At 42.3% G+C, this 23,235-nt stretch overlaps 1 protein-coding gene across 1 annotated transcript in view; it reads right to left on the bottom strand.

The window, feature by feature from the left end:
* Positions 1-13,549, bottom strand: part of LOC145358656 (semaphorin-4E-like) — an 82,588-nt gene extending 69,039 nt beyond the window's left edge. The window contains exon 1 of the mRNA XM_080212872.1: positions 13,397-13,549. The gene's annotated coding sequence lies outside the window, so the exon portion shown is untranslated. The remainder of the gene's footprint in view (positions 1-13,396) is intronic.
* Positions 13,550-23,235: the final 9,686 nt, after the last annotated feature.

The raw sequence follows: 23,235 nt of genomic DNA, 5'->3' as shown, positions 1-23,235 counted from the left end.
TGCTAAAGTGCATAGTGGGCTTGAATCCCTAACCTTCTGATTCAGTGAGAAGCATTACCATATGAACCAAACTTGCAACTGGTGCCATTATTATTTGAATGAAATAGCTCAAGAACTGTTGACTTGATAACCATATGACACAAATAACATCCTAGGGATACTTATAAATCAAGAAGTGAAAGAGAAGAAGAAGCTAAAACTATTACAATCATCAGGGAAAGGGTACTGAGAAAATTATTAGAAATAAAAATTGAAAAGACACCCAAGTCCTGACGGATTCATCCTAAGATCTTATAGGAAGTAGCTGCTGAGGTACCAAAATTCCCTTGACTCTGGAAATCTCATTAGATCGGAAAACAGAGACTATAATGCCTCTTCTTGAGAAAGGAGGGAGACAGAACCTACAGGTCAGATAGTATAACATTTGTCTAGGACAAATGCTAGAATCTATTATCAAGAGGTTTATAGCAGAGCAGTTAGAAAATCCTTGTGCAATCAGGCAGAGTCAACATGGTTCTGTGAAAGGGAAATAGAACATAGAACATTACAGCACCGACCAGTGGAACCGATCTAAATGACCCTCTAACCTAAACTATTCCAATGTTATCCATATGCCTATCCACTGACCGTTTGAATGCCCTTAAAGTTGGCGAATCCACAACTGCTGCAGGCAGGGCATTCCACGACCTCACTACCCTCTGAGTAAAGAACCTACCTCTGACATCAGTCCTATAATTACCACCCCTTAATTTAGAGCTATGTCCCTTTGTGTTAGCCATCACCATCCGAGGTAAAAGGCTCTCACTTTCCACCCTATCCAATCCTTTGATCATCTTGTATGCCTCAATCAGGTCACCTCGTAACCTTCTTCTCTCCAATGAAAATAACCTCAAGTCCCTCAGCCTTTCCTCATAAGACCTTCTTCCCACCATACCAGGCAACATCCTGGTAAACCTCCTCTGCACCCTTTCCAATGCCTCCACATCTTTCTTATAATGTGGTGACCAGAAATGTACGCAATACTCAAAGTGCGGCCGCACCAGAGTTTTGTACAGTTGTAACATGGCCTCACAGCTCCAAAATTCAATCCCTCTACCAATAAAAGCTAACACACTGTATGCCTTCTTAACAACCTTGGTGCCAACTTTCAAGGAACTATGCACATGTACCCCGAGATCTCTCTGCTCGTCAACACTACTAAGAGTCCTTCCATTAGCCCTATATTCTGTACTCCTGTTACTCTTCCCAAAGTGAATCACCTCACACTTTTCCCTATTAAATTCCATCTGCCACCTCTCGGCCCAGCTCTGCAGCTTATCTATGTCCCTCTGCAAACTATAACATCCATCCTCACTGTCTACAACTCCTCCAACTTTGATTTCGTCAGCAAATTTACTAATCCATCCTTCTACACCCTCATCTAGGTCATTTATAAAAATGACAAACAGTGGCCCCAAAACAGATCCTTGAGGTACACCACTTGTAACTGAACTCCAGGTTGAATATTTCCCATCAACCACCACCCTCTGTCTTCTATCAGCTAGCCAATTCCTGATCCAAACTGCTAAATCACCCTCAATCCCATGCATCTGCATTTTCTGCAATAGCCTACCATGGGGAACCTTATCAAACGCTTTGCTAAAATCCATATACACCACGTCAACTGCCTTACCCTTATCCACCTCTTTGGTCACCTTTTCAAAAAACTCGATAAGGTTTGTGAGGCACGACCTACCCTTCACAAAACCGTGTTGACTATCCCTAATCAATTTATTTCCCTCTAGATGATTATAAATCCTATCCCTTATAATTCTTTCCAAAACTTTGCCCACAACAGAAGTAAGGCTCACAGGTCTATAATTCCCAGGATGGTCTCTACTCCCCTTCTTGAACAAGGGGACAACATTTGCTATCCTCCAGTCTTCCGGCACTATACCTGAAGCCAATGACAACATGAAGATCAAAGCCAAAGGCTCTGCAATCTCCTCCCTAGCCTCCCAGAGAATCCTAGGGTAAATCCCATCCGGCCCAGGGGACTTATTTATTTTCACACTCTCAAGAATTGCCAACACCTCCTCCTTATGTACCTCAATCCCGTCTAGTCTACTACCTGGTATCACAGTTTTCTCCTCGACTACACTGACTTTTTCCTGCGTGAATGCTGACGAAAAATACCCATTCAGTGCCTCTCCTATCTCTTCAGGCTCCATGCACAACTTCCCACTGCTGTCTCTGACTGGCCCTAATTTTGCCCTAACCAATCTTTTATTGTTGACATACCTGTAGAAAGCTTCAGGATTTTCCTTGATCCTATCCGCCAAAGTCTTCTCATGTCCTCTTCTAGCTCTTCTTAACTCTCTCTTTAGCTCCTTCCTGGCTAATTTATAACTCTCCAGTGCCCTAACTGAGCTTTCACGTCTCAGCTTTACACAAGCCTCCTTCTTCCTCTTCACCAGAGATTCAACTTCCTTAGTACACCACGGTTCACTAATAAATTATTCAAACATATTTGAGTTCTTCAAGGAAGTAACAAGCAATGTAATTAACGGGGAATCTATAGACGTGGAGTACTTGGATTTCCAAAAGGCATTTGATAAGGTGCCATGTCAAAAGTTGTGTCACAAAATAATAGCTGGTGGTGGAGGGAGCAAATATTAGCATGCATAGAGTATCAGTTAGCTAACAAGAAGCAGAATGTAGGATTAAATGGATCATTTTATATAGGAAGGAAATTGCAGGTCTCTTAGCCGAGATATTTGAATCATCAATAGTCACAGGTGAGGTCCCTGAAGATTGAAAAGTGGCACATTACAAACACCTGAACTCCCACCAAGTTCCATCTGCCAACACTTGACCCATAGTCCTGAATGTTATGACGTGCCAAGTACTCATCCAGATACTTTTTAAAGGATATGAAGTTACCCGCCTCTACCATACTCTCAGTCAGTGCATTCCAGACCGTCACCACCCTCTGGGTAAAAATGTTTTTCCTCATATCCCCCCAAATCTCCTGCCCCCACCTTGAACCTATGTCTCCTCGTGATTGACTCTTTAACTAAGAGGGACAGCTGCTCCTTATCCATTCTGTCTACACCTCTTAATCTTGTACATTTTGATTAGGTCACCCCCTCATTCTACTCTCTCCAACAAAAAGCTTACCCAACCTCTCCATTACTTAAATGTTCCATCCTAGGCAGCATCCTGATGAATTTCCTCTGCACCTACAGTGCAATCACGTCCTTCCAATAATGAAGCGACCAAAACTGCACACAGTACTCTAGCTGTGGTCTCAAAGTTCTATACAACTCCAACATGACTTCCCTGCTTTTGTAATCTATTCCTTGATTGATTAAGGCAAGTGTCCCATATGCCTTTTTCACCACCTTACTAACATGCCCTTCCATTTTTAGAGAGCTGTGGACAAACATGCCCAAGTCCCTTTGTTCCACAGAACTTTGGGGCCCATGGTGCTCAACTGTTTCTTGATATCACATGAAATGAAATTGTCTTAAGGCTGGCTTCTGAGATTATGGAAACATCCAGAGGAGACATTTCTGGCAGAAGATTGTTGCAATAGCTTTGGGCTTTTCTTATTTGCTGCATTTCACATTTTTGATTTCTATCTATAATCCTTTGCTGAAAGATAAATATATAGGTATTTTCTCATGACAGAATTTTCTGGGATAATCTCATTGTCAAATGGTCTGCCAACTAATTAGGACAGGCAGTGGCATAGTAATCCAGAGACTGAGGGAAATATTCAAGGTATTACAAGCAGATGGTGAAATTTGAATTCAATAAAAATGTGGAATTAAAAGTCTAATGATGACCATGAAATAACTGTCGTAGAAGCCCATCTGGTTCACTGGTGTCCTTTAGGGAAGGAAATCTGCCATCCTTACCCAGTCTGACCTACATGTGACTCCAGGACCACAGCAAAGTGGTTGACTTTTAAATGTCCTCTAAAATGGCCAAGCAAAGGGTTGTATCCAACAACGATGAAGTCTACAAGAAGGAATGAAACCAGTCACCCAGCATCAACCTAGGCACTGGAAACGACAACAGCAAACCCAGCCTTGTCGACATTGGCAAGCCCTCCCTTCTAAAATCAGGGGATTTGTGCCAAAATTGGGACAGCAGTCCCACAGACTAGTCAAGCAACAGTCTGATATAATCATACTCACAGAATCATACCTTACAATGTCCCAGACACCATGATCATCATCCCAGAGTAGGTCCCGTCCCACAAGCAGGTCAGATCCAGTAGAGGTGGTAGCGTAATGGTATACAATCGGGAGGGTGTTGCCCTGAGAGTCTCCAACATTAACTCCAGACCCCATGAAGTCTCGTGGTATCAGGTCAAACGTGGCAAGGAAATCTCCTACTCATTACCCATACTGTCCCCCCCTGAGCTAATGAATCAGTACTCCTCCATGTTGAACACCCCTTGGAGGAAGCAAGGGTGCAGAACGTACTCCAGAAAGGGGACATTAATGTCCAACACTAAGAGTGGCTTAGCAGTACCATCATAGACCAACTTCCATCAACTCCAGTTTTGCTAGACCTCCTCGAACGTCAAGGGCAGCCAATCTCACCTCACCTCTGAAGTTCAGTTCTTTTGTCCATGTTTGAATCAAGGCTCTAATAAGGTCAGGAGCTGAGTAGCTCTGGCGGAACCCAAACAGAGCAGTAGTGAGCAGATTATTACTAAGGTGGTGTCACTTAATTGCACTGTAGATGACTCCTTCCATCATTTTACTGATAATCGAGAGTAGACTGGCTGGGTTGGATTTATCCCACTTGTTGTGTATAGGTCATACCTGGGCAACTCTCCATATTTCTGGAGAGGTGGATGGTGATGGACGGTGTTGTAGCTATATGGAAGCACCTTGGCTTGTGGTGTCAGGTTCTGGAGCACAAGTCTTCAATAGGATATTGTCAGTGCCCATAGCCTTTGTAGTATCCAATGCCTTTAGCACCATCTCCAACAAGAGAGAATCTAATCATCATCTCTTGATGCTCACTGGCATTGCCATCACTGAACCTCGCCCCTCCATGCCCAATCAACATCCTGGGAGTTACCATTGACCAGAAACTTAACTGAACTAGCTATATAAGTAAAACGGCTACAAGAGCAGATCAGAAGCTAGGAAACATGTGGCAAGTAACTCATCTTCTGACTCCACAAAGCCTATCCATTAGACACAGGTTAGTTCTCCACTTGCCTGGATGAATACAACTCCAAGAAACATTGAAGAGACTTGACACCATTCAGGACAAAGCAGCCCATCTGATTGACACCCCTTGCTCAAACATTTGTTCTCTCCATCACCAAAGCACAGTAGCAGCAGTGTGTACAATCTACAAGATGCATTGCAAGAACTCATCAAGGTTCCTTAGGCAGCACCACTGCTATCTAGCAAGACATAGGCAGCAGATACATGGGAACACCACCACTTGGACATTCCCCTCCAAACCACTCACCATCCTGACTTGGAACTATATCGCTGTTCCTTCACTGTTGTTGGGTCAAAATCCTGGAACTCCCTCCCTAACAACACTGTGGGTTTACCTACACCACGTGAACTGCAGTGGTACAAGAAGGCAGCTCATCGTCAAGGGCAATTAGAAATGGGCAATGACTGTTGGCCAAGCCATCAAAGCCCATATCCCTTGAATGAATAAAGAATTTGGATTAGATATGCACTGTAGCTGTAAAGTTGTATTGCACACAAAGTCAGCACAAGATGGGGAAAAAAATTGGGGAGCAAGTCTGAATATTGACTGGTTGAGCATTTTCTTGTTAGTCTAGACTGCAAAGGAAATCACAGCTATGTGCAGAGCTGTCTTCAATCTGCAACTACATGTGTACTTTTCAGGAAGAATCAACAAACAACCTCTATCTAGCCGAGATGCACTGATGCCACTTGTGGCACCCCAAATGTTGCCCATTTGGGAACTGGTTAATCAGACATGTTACAACTGCATTCACTGTCTTTATCCACCAATTTATTGGGAAATCCACACTCCAAATTTTCCTTTAAAAATAACACCAGGCAATGTGGGAATGTTAACTCTCACCAACTGCTTGATAAGTAAATGAACCACATAATACAGTACAGAAATTGTGCTCGGTGCAGACTCAATAGGCCACTGAACTCCTTTCTGCACCGTGGGGATTCTGTAGATCGGAAAGGTTCCAGGCCAAGACTCAGATCTGAACCTGGTTAGCTGAGTTTTGCCGACAGTGATACTGATTCTGGTTTACAGCTTACATCCTTTGCTGAGAAGATTGCAGGGAGCAGAAAGGGAAGAAAAATGAGAAGGAACAGCATGGTGGCACATTGGTTAGCACTGCTGCTTCACAGTGCCAGCGACCTAGGTTTGATTCCTAGCTTGGATTACTGTCTGTGCTGAGTCTGCACATTCTCCCCATGTCTGCGCAAGTTTCCTCCCACAGCCCGAAAAATATGCTGGTCATGTGTGTTGGCCATGCTAAATTCTCCCTCAGTGTACCCGAACAGGTGCCAGAGTGTAGTGACTGGGGGATTTTCACAGTAACTTCACTGCAGTGTTAACGTAAGCCTACTTGTGACACTAATAAATAAACTTTAATTAAATCCTGTGTGTATAAGGGTATCAAGAAAGGACACGGTTGAACTCAGCTATGATGCCCCTGTGGTAAAACAGCCTGTCACTCATATGTAGAACATCACTTAGATTAATTATTATAGTGAGTGGTACCAGCAGCTAATGCCATGCATTCATTGCATTAATTCATGCAGTTTGCTCCAACCCACAGGAAGATGTTTAGGCAGGATTGTTGCAGGAGTAGGCCATCTGGACCCTTGAGCCTGCTCCGCAATTCAATAAGATCATGGCTGATCTTTTTGTGGACTCAGCTCCATTTACCCGCCTGCTCACCATAACCCTTAATTCCTTTACTGTTCAAAAATGTATCTATCTCTGCCTTAAAAACTTTCGATGAGGTAGCCTCAACTGCTTCACTGGGTAGGGAATTCCACAGACTCTCAATCCTTTGCGTGAAGAAATTCCTCCCCAACTCAGTCCTAAATCTGCTTCCCTTTATTTTGAGGCTATGTCCCTTATTCTAGTTTCACCCACCAGTGGAAACAACTTCCCTGCTTCTATCTTATCTATTCCCTTCATAATTTTGTGTGTTTCTATAAGATCTTCCCTCATTCTTCTGAACTCCAATGAGTATAGCCCCAGTCTATTCAGTCTCTCCTCATACGCCAACCCTCTCAACTCTGGAATCAACCTAGTGAATCTGCACCCCCTTCAGTGCCAGTGTATCCTTTCTCAAGTAAAGGAGACCAAAACTGTACACAGTACTCCAGGTGTGGTCTCACCAGCACCATATAAAGCCGCAACATAACCTCGCTTTTTTAAACTTCATCCCTCTAGTAATAAAGGACAAAATTCCATTTGCCTCCTTAATTACTTGTTGCACCTGCAAACCAAATCCTTGGGATTTCTGCTCAAGGACACACAAGTCCCTCTGCACAGCAGAACGCTGCAATTTGTTACCATTTAAATAATAGTCCATTTTGTTGTTATTCAAAGAACAAAGAACAAAGAACAAAGAACAACACAGCACGGGAAACAGGCCCTTCGGCCCAACGAGCCCGCGCCGCCGTCCTACTATCTCAGTGACCTATTCATGATTTTAGTCTACGCCTAACGTGCGAGGATCAGGGAGGTCCAATTTAGGGACAATTTTAGTACCCAATCAATCAGCCTAAAAGCACATCTTTGGGGGATGTGGGAGGAAACCGGAGCACCCGGAGGAAACCCACGCAACCACGGGGAGAACGTGCAAACTCCCACAGACACAGGCCCAAATCCATGTGTCCGCACAGCAACAGAGATAGTCTCTGAGCTGTCATGTTGCCCTCGAGATGGTCCAGTTTAAGCACACTAACGACATGAAGCAATAGGCAACTCCCGAAGCAACATCCAAGAGCAGCCCACTACAACCTGCCGCCTGCATGCCCCTTGCTGGACTTAAATGCCTGTGGAGACAAAAAAATTCATTATTAAACAGGCAAAGACTAACATTCCTGAGGCAAAACGTATTCCCAAGCCTACAATGTTCAGTAAGGCCTACTATATCCCCCTATATGTAGCCCGCTCATATGGCTGTCTAAGTGACTCTTAAACAACCCTAGCGTGCCTGCTTCCACCACCTTACTCGGCAGTGCATTCCACACCCCCACTACCCTTTGCGTGAAAAACTGCCCTCTAATATTTGTCTTATACCTAGCCCCCCTCACCCTAAGCCCGTGACCCCTCGTTCTATCCATTTCTTGTAGCGGAAAAAGCTTACCACCATTTACTCTATCTATCCCCTTCATAATCTTATAAACCTCTATTAGATCCCCCCTCAGCCGACGTCTCTCAAGGGAAAACAGCCCAAGTTCATTCAATCTTTCCTCGTAAGACAGCCCTTCCATACCAGGCAACATCCTGGTAAATCTCCTCTGCACTCTCTCCAGGATCTCTACATCCTTCCGGTAGTACGGCGACCAGAACTGGACGCAGTACTCCAAGTGAGGCCTAACCAACGTTCTATACAACTGCAACATCAGACTCCTACTCTTATATTCTATACCTCTTCCTATGAAGGCTAACATACCATACGCTTTCCTCATCACATTCTGCACCTGTACCGACACCTTCAGGGACTTGTGCACTTGCACCCCCAGGTCTCTCTGCGTATCTATACTCCGGATAGTTCTACCTTTTATCGTATAACTCCCCTCCACATTATTCCGGCCAAAGTGCATCACCTCGCATTTCTCCGGATTAAATTCCATTTGCCATCTATCTGCCCAATCTACCAGCCTGTCTATGTCCTGTTGCATTGCCAGGCACTGCTCCTCAGTACCCGCCAATCCAACCATCTTGGTGTCATCAGCAAATTTGCTGATCACACCACCTACCCCCTCTTCCAAGTCATTAATATATACCACAAATAGAAGAGGTCCAAGTACCGAGCCCTGCGGCACACCACTGGTGACAGGCCTCCAATTGGAAAAGGAGCCTTCCACTACTACTCGCTGTCTCCTCCTCCCAAGCCAGTTCTCCACCCATCTACATACCTGGCCTTGTATCCCATGAGCCTTCACCTTTTCTATCAGCCTACCATGAGGGACCTTGTCAAACGCCTTACTGAAATCCATATAGACAACATCAACGGCTTGTCCTTCGTCAACCGTTTTTGTCACCTCTTCAAAAAATTCCACTAGATTCGTAAGGCACGACCTCCCTGTAACGAAGCCATGCTGCGTATCCCTGATCAGATTGCAGCGCTCCAGATGTTCATACATCCTATCCTTGAGGATCCTCTCCATTAGCTTGCCTATAACTGAAGTCAAGCTCACCGGCCTATAATTCCCTGGGTTATCCCTCTGACCCTTCTTAAACAACGGTACTACATTTGCAATGCGCCAATCCTCTGGGACCTCACCTGTGTCCAAAGAAGAGACAAAGATTCTTACCAAAATGGGTGACCGCACATTTATCAACATTGTAATGATTTCCTAAAATCTATTGTCTGCTTAAGTGCAAATTGTTTTGCACCACAATGCTCAGACATATTCAATATACAACATGCATTTTCAGAAAATATTCATTGCCCACTCCTCTAGAACATAGAACAGTACAGCACAGTACAGGCCCTTCGGCTCTCGATGTTGTGCCGAGCTATGTCCAAACCCAAGATCAAGCTATCCTACTCCTTATCATTCTGGTGTGCTCCAAGTGCCTATCCAATAACCACTTGAAAGTTTCTAAAGTGTCCGACTCCACTGTTACAGCCGGCAGTGCATTCCACACCCTAACCCCACCCCCAACCCCTCTCTGAGTGAAGAATCTGTATCGGACATCCCTTCTATATCTCCCACCATGAACCTTGTAGTTATGCCCCTAGTAACAACTACATCCACCCGTAGAAATAATCTCTGCACGAACACGCCATCTATCCTCCTCATCATCTTATAAATCTCTATTAAGTCGCCTCTCATCCTCCTCCACTCTAAAGAGAAAAGCCCCATAAGACCTTTCCTCATAAGACCTACCTTTCAAACCAGGCAGCATCCTGGTAAATCTCCTCTGCACTCTCTCCAGTGCTTCCACATCCTATAGTGAGGTGACCACAACAGCACAGAATATTCCAAATGTGGTCTCATCAAGGTCCGGTATAGTTGCAGCATAACCCCATGGCTCTTAAACTCAAATCCCCTGTTAATAAACTCTAAAAAGTCTGACAACACCAGGTTTTAGTCCAACCGATTTATTTGATAGTTAACGCACAAGCTTTCGGGTTAGTCCCTTCGTCAGGTGCGAAGGGACTAACCCGAAAGCTTGTGCGTTTACTATCAAATAAATCGGTTGGACTAAAACCTGGTGTTGTCAGACTTTTTACTGTGTTTACCCCAGTCCAACGCCGGCACAGCCACATCAATAAACTCTAACACATTATAAGCCTTCTTCACGGCTCTATGCACTTGAGTGGCAACCTTCAGAGATCTGTGGGTATAAACCCCAAGATCTCTGTTTCTCCACATTCCTCAGAACCCTGCCGTTGACCCTGTAATCTGCATTCAAATTCGTCCTACCAAAATGAATCACCTTGCACTTATCAGGGTTAAACTCCGTCTGCCACTTTTCTGCCCAGCTCTGCATCATATCAATGTCTCTTTGCAGCCTACAAGAGCCCTCCACCTCATCCACTACAATCTTGGTGCCATCAGCAAATTTACTAACCCACCCTTCAGCCCCCTCTTCCAAGTCATTGATAAAAATCACAAATAGCAGAGAACCCAGCACTGATCCCTGCCGTACACTGCTGGTAACTGGCCTCCAATCTGAAAATATTCCCTCCACCACCACTCTCTGTTTTTATGATAGCCAGTACTTATCCAATCAGCCAAATTTCCTTCTATCCCACACTTCCTTACTTTCCTCATGAGCCTACCATGGGGAATCTTATCAAATGCCTTACTAAAATCCATGTATACGAGGACTAGGGGGCACAGCCTCAAGATAAAGGGGGGGCATTTTAGAATGGAGTTGAGGAGGAACTTCTTCACTCAAAGGGTGGTGAATCTCTGGAATTCTCTGCCCGTTGAAGTGGTGGAGGCTGCCTCGCTAAATATTTTCAAGAAGCGGGTTGATGGGTTTTTGATAAGAGAGGGGATTAAGGGTTATGGGGAGAGGGCCGGAAAGTGGAACTGAGCCACGACAGATCAGCCATGATCTTATTGAATGGCGGGGCAGGCTCGAAGGGCAAGATGGCCTACTCCTGCTCCTATTTCTTATGTTCTTATCAACTGCTCTACCTTCATCGACACACTTAGTTACCTCCTTAAAGCATTCAATCAAATTTGACAGGCAGGACTTACCCCTCACAAAACCGTGCTGACTATCCCAGATTAAACTGCATCTTTCCAAATGTCATAAATCCTATCTCTCAGGATCCTTTCCATTATCTTACCAACCACTGAAGTAAGACTACCTGACCTATAATTACCAGGGTCATTCCTATCTCCTTTCTTGAAGAGGGGAACAACATTTACCACTCTCCAGTCCTCTGGCACAAATCACTGTGAACAGTGAGGACCCAAAAATCAAAGCTAAAGGCTCGCAATCTCATCCCTTGCCTCCCAAAGTATCCTAGGATGTATCCCAGGATGTATCCCATCTGGCCCAGGGGACATACTGACCCTCAGGTTTTTTAAAATTGCTAATACATCTTCCCTCAGAACATCTACCTCCTCCATCCTATCAGCCTGTATCACACACATCCTCAAAAACATGGCCCCTCTCCTTAGTGAACACTGAAGTATTCATTCAATGCCTCACTTATCTCTTCTGACTGTACATCTCTTCTCTATACATTTGACACAGCTACTAATACAACACCCCCTTACAAGAAAAATCAAAACACTAATGACCCACATCAATACATCCGATCACAATAGATTTTTATATATGTTACAGATGAAGCATCAGAACTGTTTTTAAACGCAGATAATTGCAGGTCAGAAGATCAGTATGTATGCACCCCATTGCCAAATCATCAGACACATCAAGATCCTCCAGTTCATTCACCAACTGTACCAGAAAAAGTAGAGCCTTAGCAATCCCACATAAAACTTCAACAACAACTTGCATTTAAATAGCAACTTTAACAACAACAACTTATATTTACAAAACAAAACATCCCAAGGCATTTAACAGGAATGTTGTAAAAACAAAGTATTACACTCAGCCACTTGAGGAGATACTGGGTCAGATGATGAAAAGCTTGGTAGGTTTAAATGAGTGTTGTAAAGGAGGAAAGAGAGGTTTAGAGAAGGCATTGCAGAGCTTTGAGCTTAGGCGACTGAAGGCACAGCCACCCACGGTGAAATGATTAAAATTTAGGATGATCAAGAGGCCAGAATTGCACTCTATACAGGATTGTGGGTCTGGAGGATTTTACCGAGATAGGGACAAGGGAGGCATGAAGAGGTACGAAAACAAAGATGAGAATGTAAAACATATCTCAAATTTATTGGACTGTTAATAGGAGAAATGATAAAATTTGACAAAGGGAGATATTAGGACAAAAAAAACTTCATAAATACAGGCAAACTCAGACATGTTCAAGACCACAATCAATGCCTGGATAAAGTACCGACTCCACACTCAACACGAACCCCTAGACAGACCAAAGACAACATAAAGCCCCAGAAAGTTACTTATCCACTTCAACCACCTGAGCACAGGTTTACTTGGTCACATGTACCCAAACAGATCTCGTTCTCCATGCCCAAAAAACTTTTAAGACCAGCTAGGTAGCAGAAAGGAGATAATCTTTTTCTAGCTTGAATTACAGATCTCCTCCCTATCAAACCCCACCACCCCAACAAGGTAGAAGTCACTGTCAGGTTCCTCAGCCCCATCCCAAAGCCCCGTTTGACGGCTACTCACTCAGCCAGTCGATAAAGCAGGGTCACGTTTCTGTCAGAAACGCGGTTCCCGCCCTTGGCAGTCGACAATCTGCCCCGATATCGTCGAATGAAAATCAAAACTACCCGGCGCCACAACCGCCCTTGCCGCCTCCGCCCCGCCGAGTGGACCCGCGGATAGCAACTGCCGAGCGCGAGCCCAGCCTCAGCCCAACGGCCGGAGCCAGGGAACAAGCATAGGTAACTCAACAAGCACCCAACTCTTCAACAAACTTTACTCTTAGTACAATCCCAATTACCAACTTAACCAAAGACAAATCTACAACTTCATGTTTTAAAAACAAAAACCGCCTGCCATATCCAACTCACCTGAAACAGGTAAATCAGGTTAACTTAGTCAACAAAAAAGTGTTTACCTGAGATTGCTGTGAGCTCCACCTTATTTCCACACATTTAGATCTACTTTATTTTTTTAAAAAAAGCGAGAAATCTTGATTCAAAGTGCTAAACTTTACATATGGGGGCTACCAATTAGTTGTGGTCACTTACAGCCAAGATCAACCCTTCCTTAACTAACTTAAAAGCAATAGTAAAAGTCCAATAAGATTCCCACAATTCAAACTGTTGGAAGTTCTTGTGGCAATTAGAATAGACTTCATACGCCATCAGCTGGAGAGGGATGAAAGCGACAGGATCAAAATAAATGGCTTGCAAATAAAATGTCAAATCAATTTAAAGAAGAAGAAAAAGCAAAATACAGCAGATGCTAGAAAACTAAAATAGTAGAGAATGCAAAGACATTCAGCAGCATCTATGGAAAGAACAGGAAAGTTGAGATTCCAAGTGGGATTCTTAGTCAAAACCTGGAAGGTAATATCAATGAACAGTTCTGCAAAAGGAGGAACAATGCATACACGCAGCTGAATCATAAAATGACAAAAAATTGAATCAAAAGAATCAGTTGCGTTTATATAGAAAAGCAAAGTACTGCAGATGCTGGAAGTCAGAACTAAAAACAGAAAATACTGGAACTACTCAAAAGGTCAGGCGATGTCTGTGGAGGGAGAAACATTCTCCTGCCATGTGTGCCCCAGGACTAGAAATTCCTGCCTGAACACAACAGACCTTTTACCATCTGCCGAATTTTCCATTCCATGCGCTATGATTCCTGCACCAGTTGAGACAGGAGAATTTCAACCAAGGTTAATGTTTCAAGTGTGCCGGGCAAAGCTGTTTTTCTCTCCACAGATGCTGCTAGCTTGTTGAGTATCACAACACCAAGTTAAAGTCCAACAGGTTTATTTGGTAGCACGAGCTTTCGGAGCACTGCCCCTTCCTTCATCAGGTGAGTGGAGAGTTAGGTTCACAAATAGGGCACATGTGAACCCACTTTAAATTGGTGTTGTAGGACTTCTTACTGTACCCATTCTAGTCCAATGCTGGTATTGCCACATCATCGTTAAGTATTTTAAGCATTAATGCAGGACGTTTTGCAGCATTAAAATATTCAATGCAATTTACAGCTGATTAATATTTTGAAATTGTTACAGTGGGGGGAACCGACAGCCAATTTGGACAAGGCAAAAATGCACGAAGAGAAATTAGATAAAGATCAGGGTCGGAATTCTCCAATATCATTAACACTGCCAGCGAGAATGGAATATTTGGTACTCAACCACAGCAGTGGGACTGGAAAATCCCAGCTGCAGATGAGGTTGGGAGAATTCAAACCCTAATCTTTTTTTCTTCTTCTAGTTGAGGACTCCCTCATAACAGCATTTCAGTGTCAGCCGATATCGTGGACTCAAGCACTGTGAAGGGGCACCCTGCACCCACAACCTACTGACTCGGGGCAAGAATACTACCAAAGAGGCAAGGTGGACACTTAAAATGGAACTGAAGTCCAGGGCAGTTCTGAAATAAAATGAGTCAATGCTGTTGTAGAGATATACCAAATAAAATTATCATATGTTCATCATGTAGGAAGCATTCCTATCTGGATGCGTCACAGCTTGGTATGATAACCCCTCTCCCCAAGACTGTAAGAAATTACAGAGAGATGTGAACACAGCCCAGTCCATCACACAAACCAGCCTTCCATTCATTGAGAGAGAAAATGCTGGAAAATCTCAGCAGATCTGGCATCATCTGTAAGGAGAGAAAAAAGCTGACATTTCAAGTTCAGATAATCTTTTGTATTTTCTCTTCTCTGAGCTCTTTTCTCTCCTTGCAGGTGCTGTCAGACTTGCTGAGATTTTCCAGCATTTTTTCTTTTGGTTTCAGATTCCACCATCTGCAGCAATTTGCTTTCTTCCATCCATTGACTCTGTTACACTTCCAGCTGCCTCTGAAAAGTGCCCAACATAATCAAAGACTCCTCCCACCTGTTACAATCTCTTCCACCTTTTTTTGGGCAGAAGATAGAAATGTTTGAAAACACGTATCAATAGATTCAGGAACAGTTTCTTTCCTGATGTTACCAGACTTTTGAATAGACCTCTCATATACTGAACTGATCTCTGCATCTTCTCTGTAGCAGTAACACCATATTCTGCACTCTATTTTACTACCCTGATGTAGTTATGTATGGTATGATTTGTATGAATAGCAAGCAATACGATATATTTCACAGTTTTGATGTTAGTATACTATAAGGAAAGTTTTGTTTTAATCATGATCTCTGCAGCTTCACAATTTTAGTGTTCTTTTTTAGCTCACAGCCTCAACTGATATAATTTGTTACCGACTTGACTGGAGATGTTCTTTTACTAATGCTTCAATAGCTTAAATGTGGCTTGTTTATGTTTACTCTGGAATTGGTTTTATGGCCTTGCATTGTTAGGAGGGGGAAAAGAACTGGTAAGCAGGTCAGATGACAGAGGTGCTTTCATTTTCAGTTCTGAGCTACAGTTTAGTTTTAGAAGGATTATCAAGCTGAAAAGAAGGCCCTCTCTTCCTGGTTTTAGAAATTCTGCTGGTCATCTGAAAGCAAGGTCTTGCCTTTTTGAAGAGGGAAGTCAGCTGGTGATGGATTGCCTACAGTCCCTCTTGTTTTGGGAAGCTGTTCTGACTTCAAACTGTTCTGTGTCTACCCAGAGAACTGCAGACTTCATCTAAAGGTCTCAATTCCAGTATCATGTGAGCGTTACTCTTTGTTGTGTTAAACCTGTGAAAAGGTCCTTTTGTCTATGGGATTGGTTTGATTGAAACACATTAGATATATTTGTTAAGGGTTATATATTATGATGGTTGGTTTCTTGTTTGTAACTGATAAGAGTTCTTGCTAATTTTCTTACTATACATGTTAACTATATTCTTAAATATACTTTGTTTGGTAAAAACTCACTAGTGGGTCATTTGAGTCATACCTGAAGTGAAACATCTCATGCTTATCCTAGCCAAATTCAAGAAGCAAAACTTACGATCCAGGTGGGTTCCATAAAACTTTTTACCATTTCTGACCTAGACCATAACACTGTATCTCAGTACATGTGACAATAATAAATCTAAATCTGATATCCTTATATTAAAAAGTTCCTCAACTTTGTTTCTCTCATAGGTTTATGCAACATCTCTGCAGCAACTGCTGATTGATTCAAGGACAGGATCCCATGATGATGTTTTACCCCCAGTACAATAGCTGTATTCCAAGAAGTACTGTAAAGGGCATAAGACCTAGACCACAAATAAACATGGCTTGCAGCAATAAGGAATGCATTCAGCTAAGTCTTGACATCTGTTAATTCTGTACTTCAAGGTAGAAATGATTTGTACTTAAAGGAAAAAAAAGTATGAAAATAAAGTAGTTGTTTGGATTTCAATGTAATTTTACAGGGTTCTATTCCGGCCCATGAAAATTTAATCAAATTATACCATTCCCTAGTTACCCAATTCCCTGTTTTGTTCTTGAATTTGATAATGCACATATGTCACTACAGAAATGCTAAAAAATGATAATTAAGGCATTTACACCAGATAACATTCTTGTATTTAAAGATTCTGCAAAAATAAAGCCATATAAAAGAGCAGAGTGCAGGAAAGCTCCAACATTCTTTAAAATTACAAGCTTAAAAGTTGTATTTCAACAGATTTCAAAGATCCTGTTTGAAGATGACACACTATAAAAGTACATCAATTTTTCAACACAAGCCACTAGTGACATAAATTAAACAGCAACAAATGGAAGTATATCTTACAAATCAATACTTCCAACAGAATGCCGACTCAGTGTAACATAACAAGTTAACGACTGAAGCTACACAGATTCCACCACTTCCTGGAAGGACAACTTTTGAAGGGTCTATGCCAAAAAGGCACACTACTACACTGATTAAGGCATGTCTACATGAATTCAACTATTCTCAGAAGCACTTAGATAAGCCGCAAGACGCATGACATGTTTCTGCAGAACCCTTGCTGATGTTTACCACGTAACAATCTTTGTTGTTCAACTTAGCTGGTGCCAACTGCAAGAATTATATTCTTTCACTGTGGCGAATCACATTGCTTCCAACTGTGGGTGAAACATCTGTTGGTCATATTTCAATTAGAGTGTGTGATGTATGGACTCTGCCTGGAATTGCAGAGGTACCAGATGGTCTGAAACTCTTTCCTGGCAGCCCAAATGATTCAGGCACTCTACCGTATACACCCAGACCACTTCCCAAGGCCAGAATGGAAACACAGACTAATGACCAACACCCAACTGTTCCATTACTCTACAATGTATGTATGCTTGATATCTCTCTGATGGAACAAAACTCCAAATTTATTCAATTAACTCTGTCCCTTACGTGCACAATCCTAGGTTTGCCAGCATTATCTCTTGTATGTTAGTGTGGTTAAATAGTACATTTGTACAGTATTTGTTCAGACTTTATTTTTTGAGGAGGTCTTGTGGCACAATGCATCGCTACCTCTGGCCCAAAAGTTCTGAGTTCAAGTCCCACTTAAGAAGGCCCCACCTAGAAGGTGCATTCATAATGTGGTCAAACACAATGGCACTGTGGTTAGCACTGTTGCCTCACAGCACCTGGGACCCTGATTCACTTCTGGCCTCAGGTGACTGTGTGAAGTTTGCAAGTTCTCCCTGTGTCTGCATGGGTTTCCTCTGGGTGCTCTAGTTTCCTCCCACACAGATGTGCAGGGTTAGGTTGATTGGCCATGCTAGATTGGCTTTAGTGTCAGGGGGCTTAGCAAGGTAAATATGTGAAATTATGGGGATAGGGCCTGGGTGATATTGTCATCAGTGCAGGCTCGATGGGCTGAATGGCCTTCTCCTGCACTGTAGAATCTATGATTATTAGTCTGTAAATCCTTTCAATATACCTGATGGCAGAAGAGTTTCCTCAATAGCCATACTTTAGAAGGCAATGGCAAATAACTGCAGTACTTTGTCAAATCTAATCATGGACCAATCCAGTTGAAGTCCATGGTCACCAATGCCCTCATAGGGTGTGATACCTGAAGGAGGAAGATGTATGTATTCATCCTTCTTCAGGGAAAACAAAGAAATACTGACTGATATATAAGATGAAGTTGATTGGGATGTTTCATTCCCAATCCATGTTGACCTAGTAGATATCAATAAACTAGTAAACTAAGCATACGACATACCTTTCAGTAGACGTATGAAGTGGTAAAAACCAAACAGATAACCTTGAATTTAGCCATGACCTCTGCACATATTGTATCAGGTTTTCCTCTTTGGAAACAAATAAGTTGATCAAAGTTTAATTTATGATCAAAGTTTTTGACAAAGGCTCCTCAACTGAAATGTTAATTCCTCTCCACAAAAGCTGCCTGACCTGCCACACGTTTCCAACCTAATCTGATTTTTATTTGCTTCACATTTTTAGCATCAGTAGCTATTTGCTTTGCTTCAGAATTATATATTTTACCTATCAAAGTGACTGACATAGTTACTAGTGATCACTGCTTTCCCAGCCAAGGCCCATTTTACCTTAGCTTGCAGTGGGCATTTACTCCTTCAATTACATTAATGAGCTAGATTAGCTGGTCAATCCTTAACAGTACTGTTAATTTGCTGGATTAAGTATTGGATTATCAATTCTAATGTCACAGTCTTCAAACACTCACTTCCTTGGGTGGTCAAATGCTGCACCAATAGGTTTCAGGCAATGCTTTGTCAGTATCAGCGTTTAGTGAAAGGAAACTTCCAAGGAATTGGAAGTATTTCATTCATCACAAATCCTAATGCATGTGGCTGAGTTGTGTGCATGTGGAGCTTGCTGATGGAAACCTTTGGTTTTCTGAATGTTGAGTGTAAGTTCTGTTTCCACAATAAATACATTTACGATTCTCTGGAGATCCACTTCTAATCCAGTACCCACTGCAGCATATTGGAGGTCAGTGACTGAGATCAGGTGTTCTCTGAGGTTAAATAGTTTACTGTGTATTTGATAAATAAGCGACACTCCAGGAGGGAGCTTGTCTCGAGTTAGATGGTGCATGGCAGCAAGGAAGATTGAAAAAGAAGTTGGAGCAATGACCAAAACTTCTTTGACTCCTGTCCTATCATCAAAATATCTGTAATGGTTCCATTGTTAAGGATTACCACTCACATGTCATCATGGAGCAGGCAAAGGCTGGTAATGAATTTTGGAGGACATCCAGAGTTCAGCAAAATCTTCCAGAATGCTTCATGATTTAGAGTTGAAGGCTTTCATCAGTAGATGGTGACCTGTAAAAATCATGTCATCTGTGTCTCTTGATAGCCTGAACCTTCATTGAGATTCGGAGAGTAACTTTTCAGCAAGTGTAACAGGTCAATTCTCAAAGGTTCTTATAATAATCTTTCCTGCAAGGATGATGCCTCTGTAATTTCCACAATTGGATTTGTCCCCTTTCTTATTACAGTAATGCATTGTTGAGATCATTCTGGAGTCCCTTTTCATTCCAAATCTGTAAGATATGTTAGTTCCTCTCCTTGGTGTTTAAAGATTTCAGCAGTGATTCATCACCTCTTGCTGCTTTGTTGTTCTTGTGTGATGGCTTTTGACACCTCCAAAGGCATTGACGAAGTTCCAAGCTCATCTCTAATTGAGTGTTGTGGGATGGTGTTGAAAACACTCTTGTCAACAGTTGGTTCTTGATTGAAAAGGTTTTTAAAACAGGTGTCAGTATCTTCCCTTTCCTCGACCAGATCTCTCCCATCATTGGGCCTCAGAAGAGCTGATTCTTGAAAACTTGGCCATAAATGGTCTTTGTGGCAGAGTAGAAGTCACACGTATCATTTAAGTCAGTGAGATATTGAATTTCCTTTACCTTGTTTGGCCACTGTATGTTCTTCATGTCGTGGATGCACCTTTGTATCTTGGTACTTATTTGTTGGCAAGCTAGTTCCTTTTGACTATGGGTTATTCTGCCAGGCACAGAAAGTCTTGCTTTTAAATTCAGTCCATTTGTTGATATCAAACTAATCCTGATGTTTCCAGAAAGAGAATCCAAAGGTCTCTTTGCAGACATTCATGATATTGGACTTAAAAGACATCAGGTGATCCAAAGCATAGTGGACACTCTTCTGTTCTTAACTTAAGTTTGAAAGGTTTTCGCCAAGGCATTGTTGGAAATATTCTCTTGATTGATTCCATCAGATCTTCGATGTTGATCTTTGGTGGACGTTTGTTCTCTTCATTGAAGATGCAGAATTCTTAAAGTACACCTAGCTGATGTATTAAAACTTAAAATGTGCTTTACTGGGGCAGGTAAAGTTTATTTATTAGTCACAAAGTAGGCTTACATTCACAGTGTAATGAAGTTACTGTGAAAATCTTCTAGTCGCCGCACTTGGGTGCCTCTTTGGGTACGAGAGAGAATTTAAAATCCGAATTTGCATATCTTTGGACTTTGGGAGGAAACCTGAACACCTGGAGGAAACCCACATAGACACAGGGAGAATGTGCAAACTCCACATTGACAGTGACCCAAACTGGGAATTGAACCCAGGTCCCTGGCAGCGTGAGGCAGCAGTGCTAACCCCAGTGTCGAGCATTGATCGGCCAGCATGTTTTCAGCATTTACTAATTTTGTTGAAGAATTCCAGCATCTGTAAACTCTACTTCATTGCACCTTAGAACTGTGTAACTTTCAGAAGATCTGTTTTAACAGTGAGGGAGATCAATTTTTTTCAAATGACAAAACAGCAGTTACTTTGAGATTCAGTTTAAGGAAGCATGCTTTACAATCTGAACTTCAAAGAGAAAAGCAAGATTTTCTCATTTATTTTGCAATCTGTCAAAGGAAATGCTCCATAGTACAAGCTGATATTGTGTGTATTCATGAGGAAAAATGTCAAATAAGGAAAGAATATTTGATTGTATCACCAAACTACAAAATACTTACTTTTAAATCAAAGAAATAGAAAAATCAAAGCTATTTAAGGAAACTTCTCTATGTTTCAGTATGTCCCAGTATCATCATGTGCTTATAGTTTTCCCTTTGCAAGGAATTAAGTACTTCTGAAGAGTACTACTATATTAATCTATGAAATGTGACAGCCAATATTTGCAGAGCAAGGTCCCACAAACGTTCTTAATTACAAGAGGGGTTGGGAGGAGATGGGTCAATTCTTTCCCATAGTCTGAAACAATAACTGAAAGGGTAACTGACCAGTTGCTTGTGTCATTACCCTTTGAAAATAATATATTCATCTATATAATTATATTATGTATGTTTATAATAACATTAATATTGACAGTCCACTTTCTTTTGGACTAGCTAAATTTCATGGTTGATTCCCTGACAAGCAGCGAGTCTACAATTGTTTGACAAGTGATTCCTGTGTGAAAGCACTCAATTGGAGAATCAGCCACCTTGTTCCAACTCAAAAATGGAAATCAAAGATATATTAAAAAGCCTCAGTTGTAACAGATACTAATCTTTGGCAGGGACTTAAATGACTAAAATCACAAAAAAGAGCACTGAGTTTATTTCCTGTCACAATGTTTGTGCCCTTGGGCCTCCTTCAGCTAAGATAGTCGCTTGTGCTCAGGCACAAGCAACCTTTTGGCATTTTGCCAAAGTGCCCTTTTTATTTTCGTAACAGGCAAATACTTCATAAAACCCAATGTTTGGCACATGGGCAAGTAAAGGGAGGTAGCATGTTAGAGATGCAATTTGGGGCAACATGGTGGCACAATGATTGGCACTGCTGTCTCATGGTGCCAGGAATTGGGTTTGATTTCAGCCTTGGGTGTCTGCCTCTGTGGAGTTTACACATTCTTCCTGTATCTGCATGGATTTCCTTTGCTTGCTCCGGTTTCCTCCCACAGTCCATAGATGTGCCAGTTAGGTGGATTGGCCACAGTAAATTGCCCCTCAGTGTCCAAAGATGTGTAGGTTAGGTGGATTAGCCATAGTAAATGTGTGGGGCTACGGGAACTGGCGGGGTGGGCCTAGGTAGGATGCTCTATCAGAGAGGCGGTGAAGATTTGATGGGTTGAATAGCCTCTTTCTGCACTGTAGCGGTCCTATGATTAGAACCAGAGATGACCTGAGGAAAAACATTTTGGACAACAAGTGGTTAGGATTTGGAATGATTGGATGGTAGAAACAGATTCAGTAGTGGCTGAAGAAGTAAAAAAAAGGAAGGGTTATGAAGATAGAGCCAAAGTGCTACCAGCTGAATAGCTATTTGGAAGAGCTGGTGAAAATTTGGTGGGCTGAATGGCCTTTTTCCATACTGTATTATGCTATGACTCTATAGTAGAGACATTAGAGTGAATATTATTCTATTTTTTGATAGTGTGTGTTGACTTCTAAACATGATTATTTGTTGGAAAAAAGTCACAGACAGAGTGTTACAAAAGAGTTTCCTGATATCCTTCTGAGTAAAAACACTGTAATTTATTGAGATAGTGTTAAGCTGTTCAAGCCAAATGATCCCAGATTCAGAACCTTATATGAGCTGAGTTAGCTCAACTCAGCTGGGTTCCATAATTTTGGTTTCAGGCCTCCTTTAGGCCAGAGGTGCCCAAGCATCTGTCTTCACAGTTGCACACAAGCTTAAAGGACCCGATTTGAAGTTTAAATCCAAATTCAGAAGGTGTTGAATTTCCTGATATACCCTCATAGCCTGCGCAAGCAGCACTGAAGCAGGAAACAACCTCCTCTTCAGTCATCCCTCCCTCATTGCCACAACCTCATGCATACACACGCATACACACACACACACACACGCACACACACACGTACACAACACCCCCCTTCCCCCTTCACGCCCAGCCCCACTGGG

Source organism: Carcharhinus amblyrhynchos, chromosome 26, assembly GCF_965287045.1.
Source record: "Carcharhinus amblyrhynchos chromosome 26, sCarAmb.v2.hapA, whole genome shotgun sequence".
Lineage (NCBI taxonomy): Eukaryota > Metazoa > Chordata > Chondrichthyes > Carcharhiniformes > Carcharhinidae > Carcharhinus > Carcharhinus amblyrhynchos.
The sequence above is the reverse complement of the archived record's forward strand: the minus strand, read 5'-3'. Positions and strand labels throughout refer to the sequence as shown.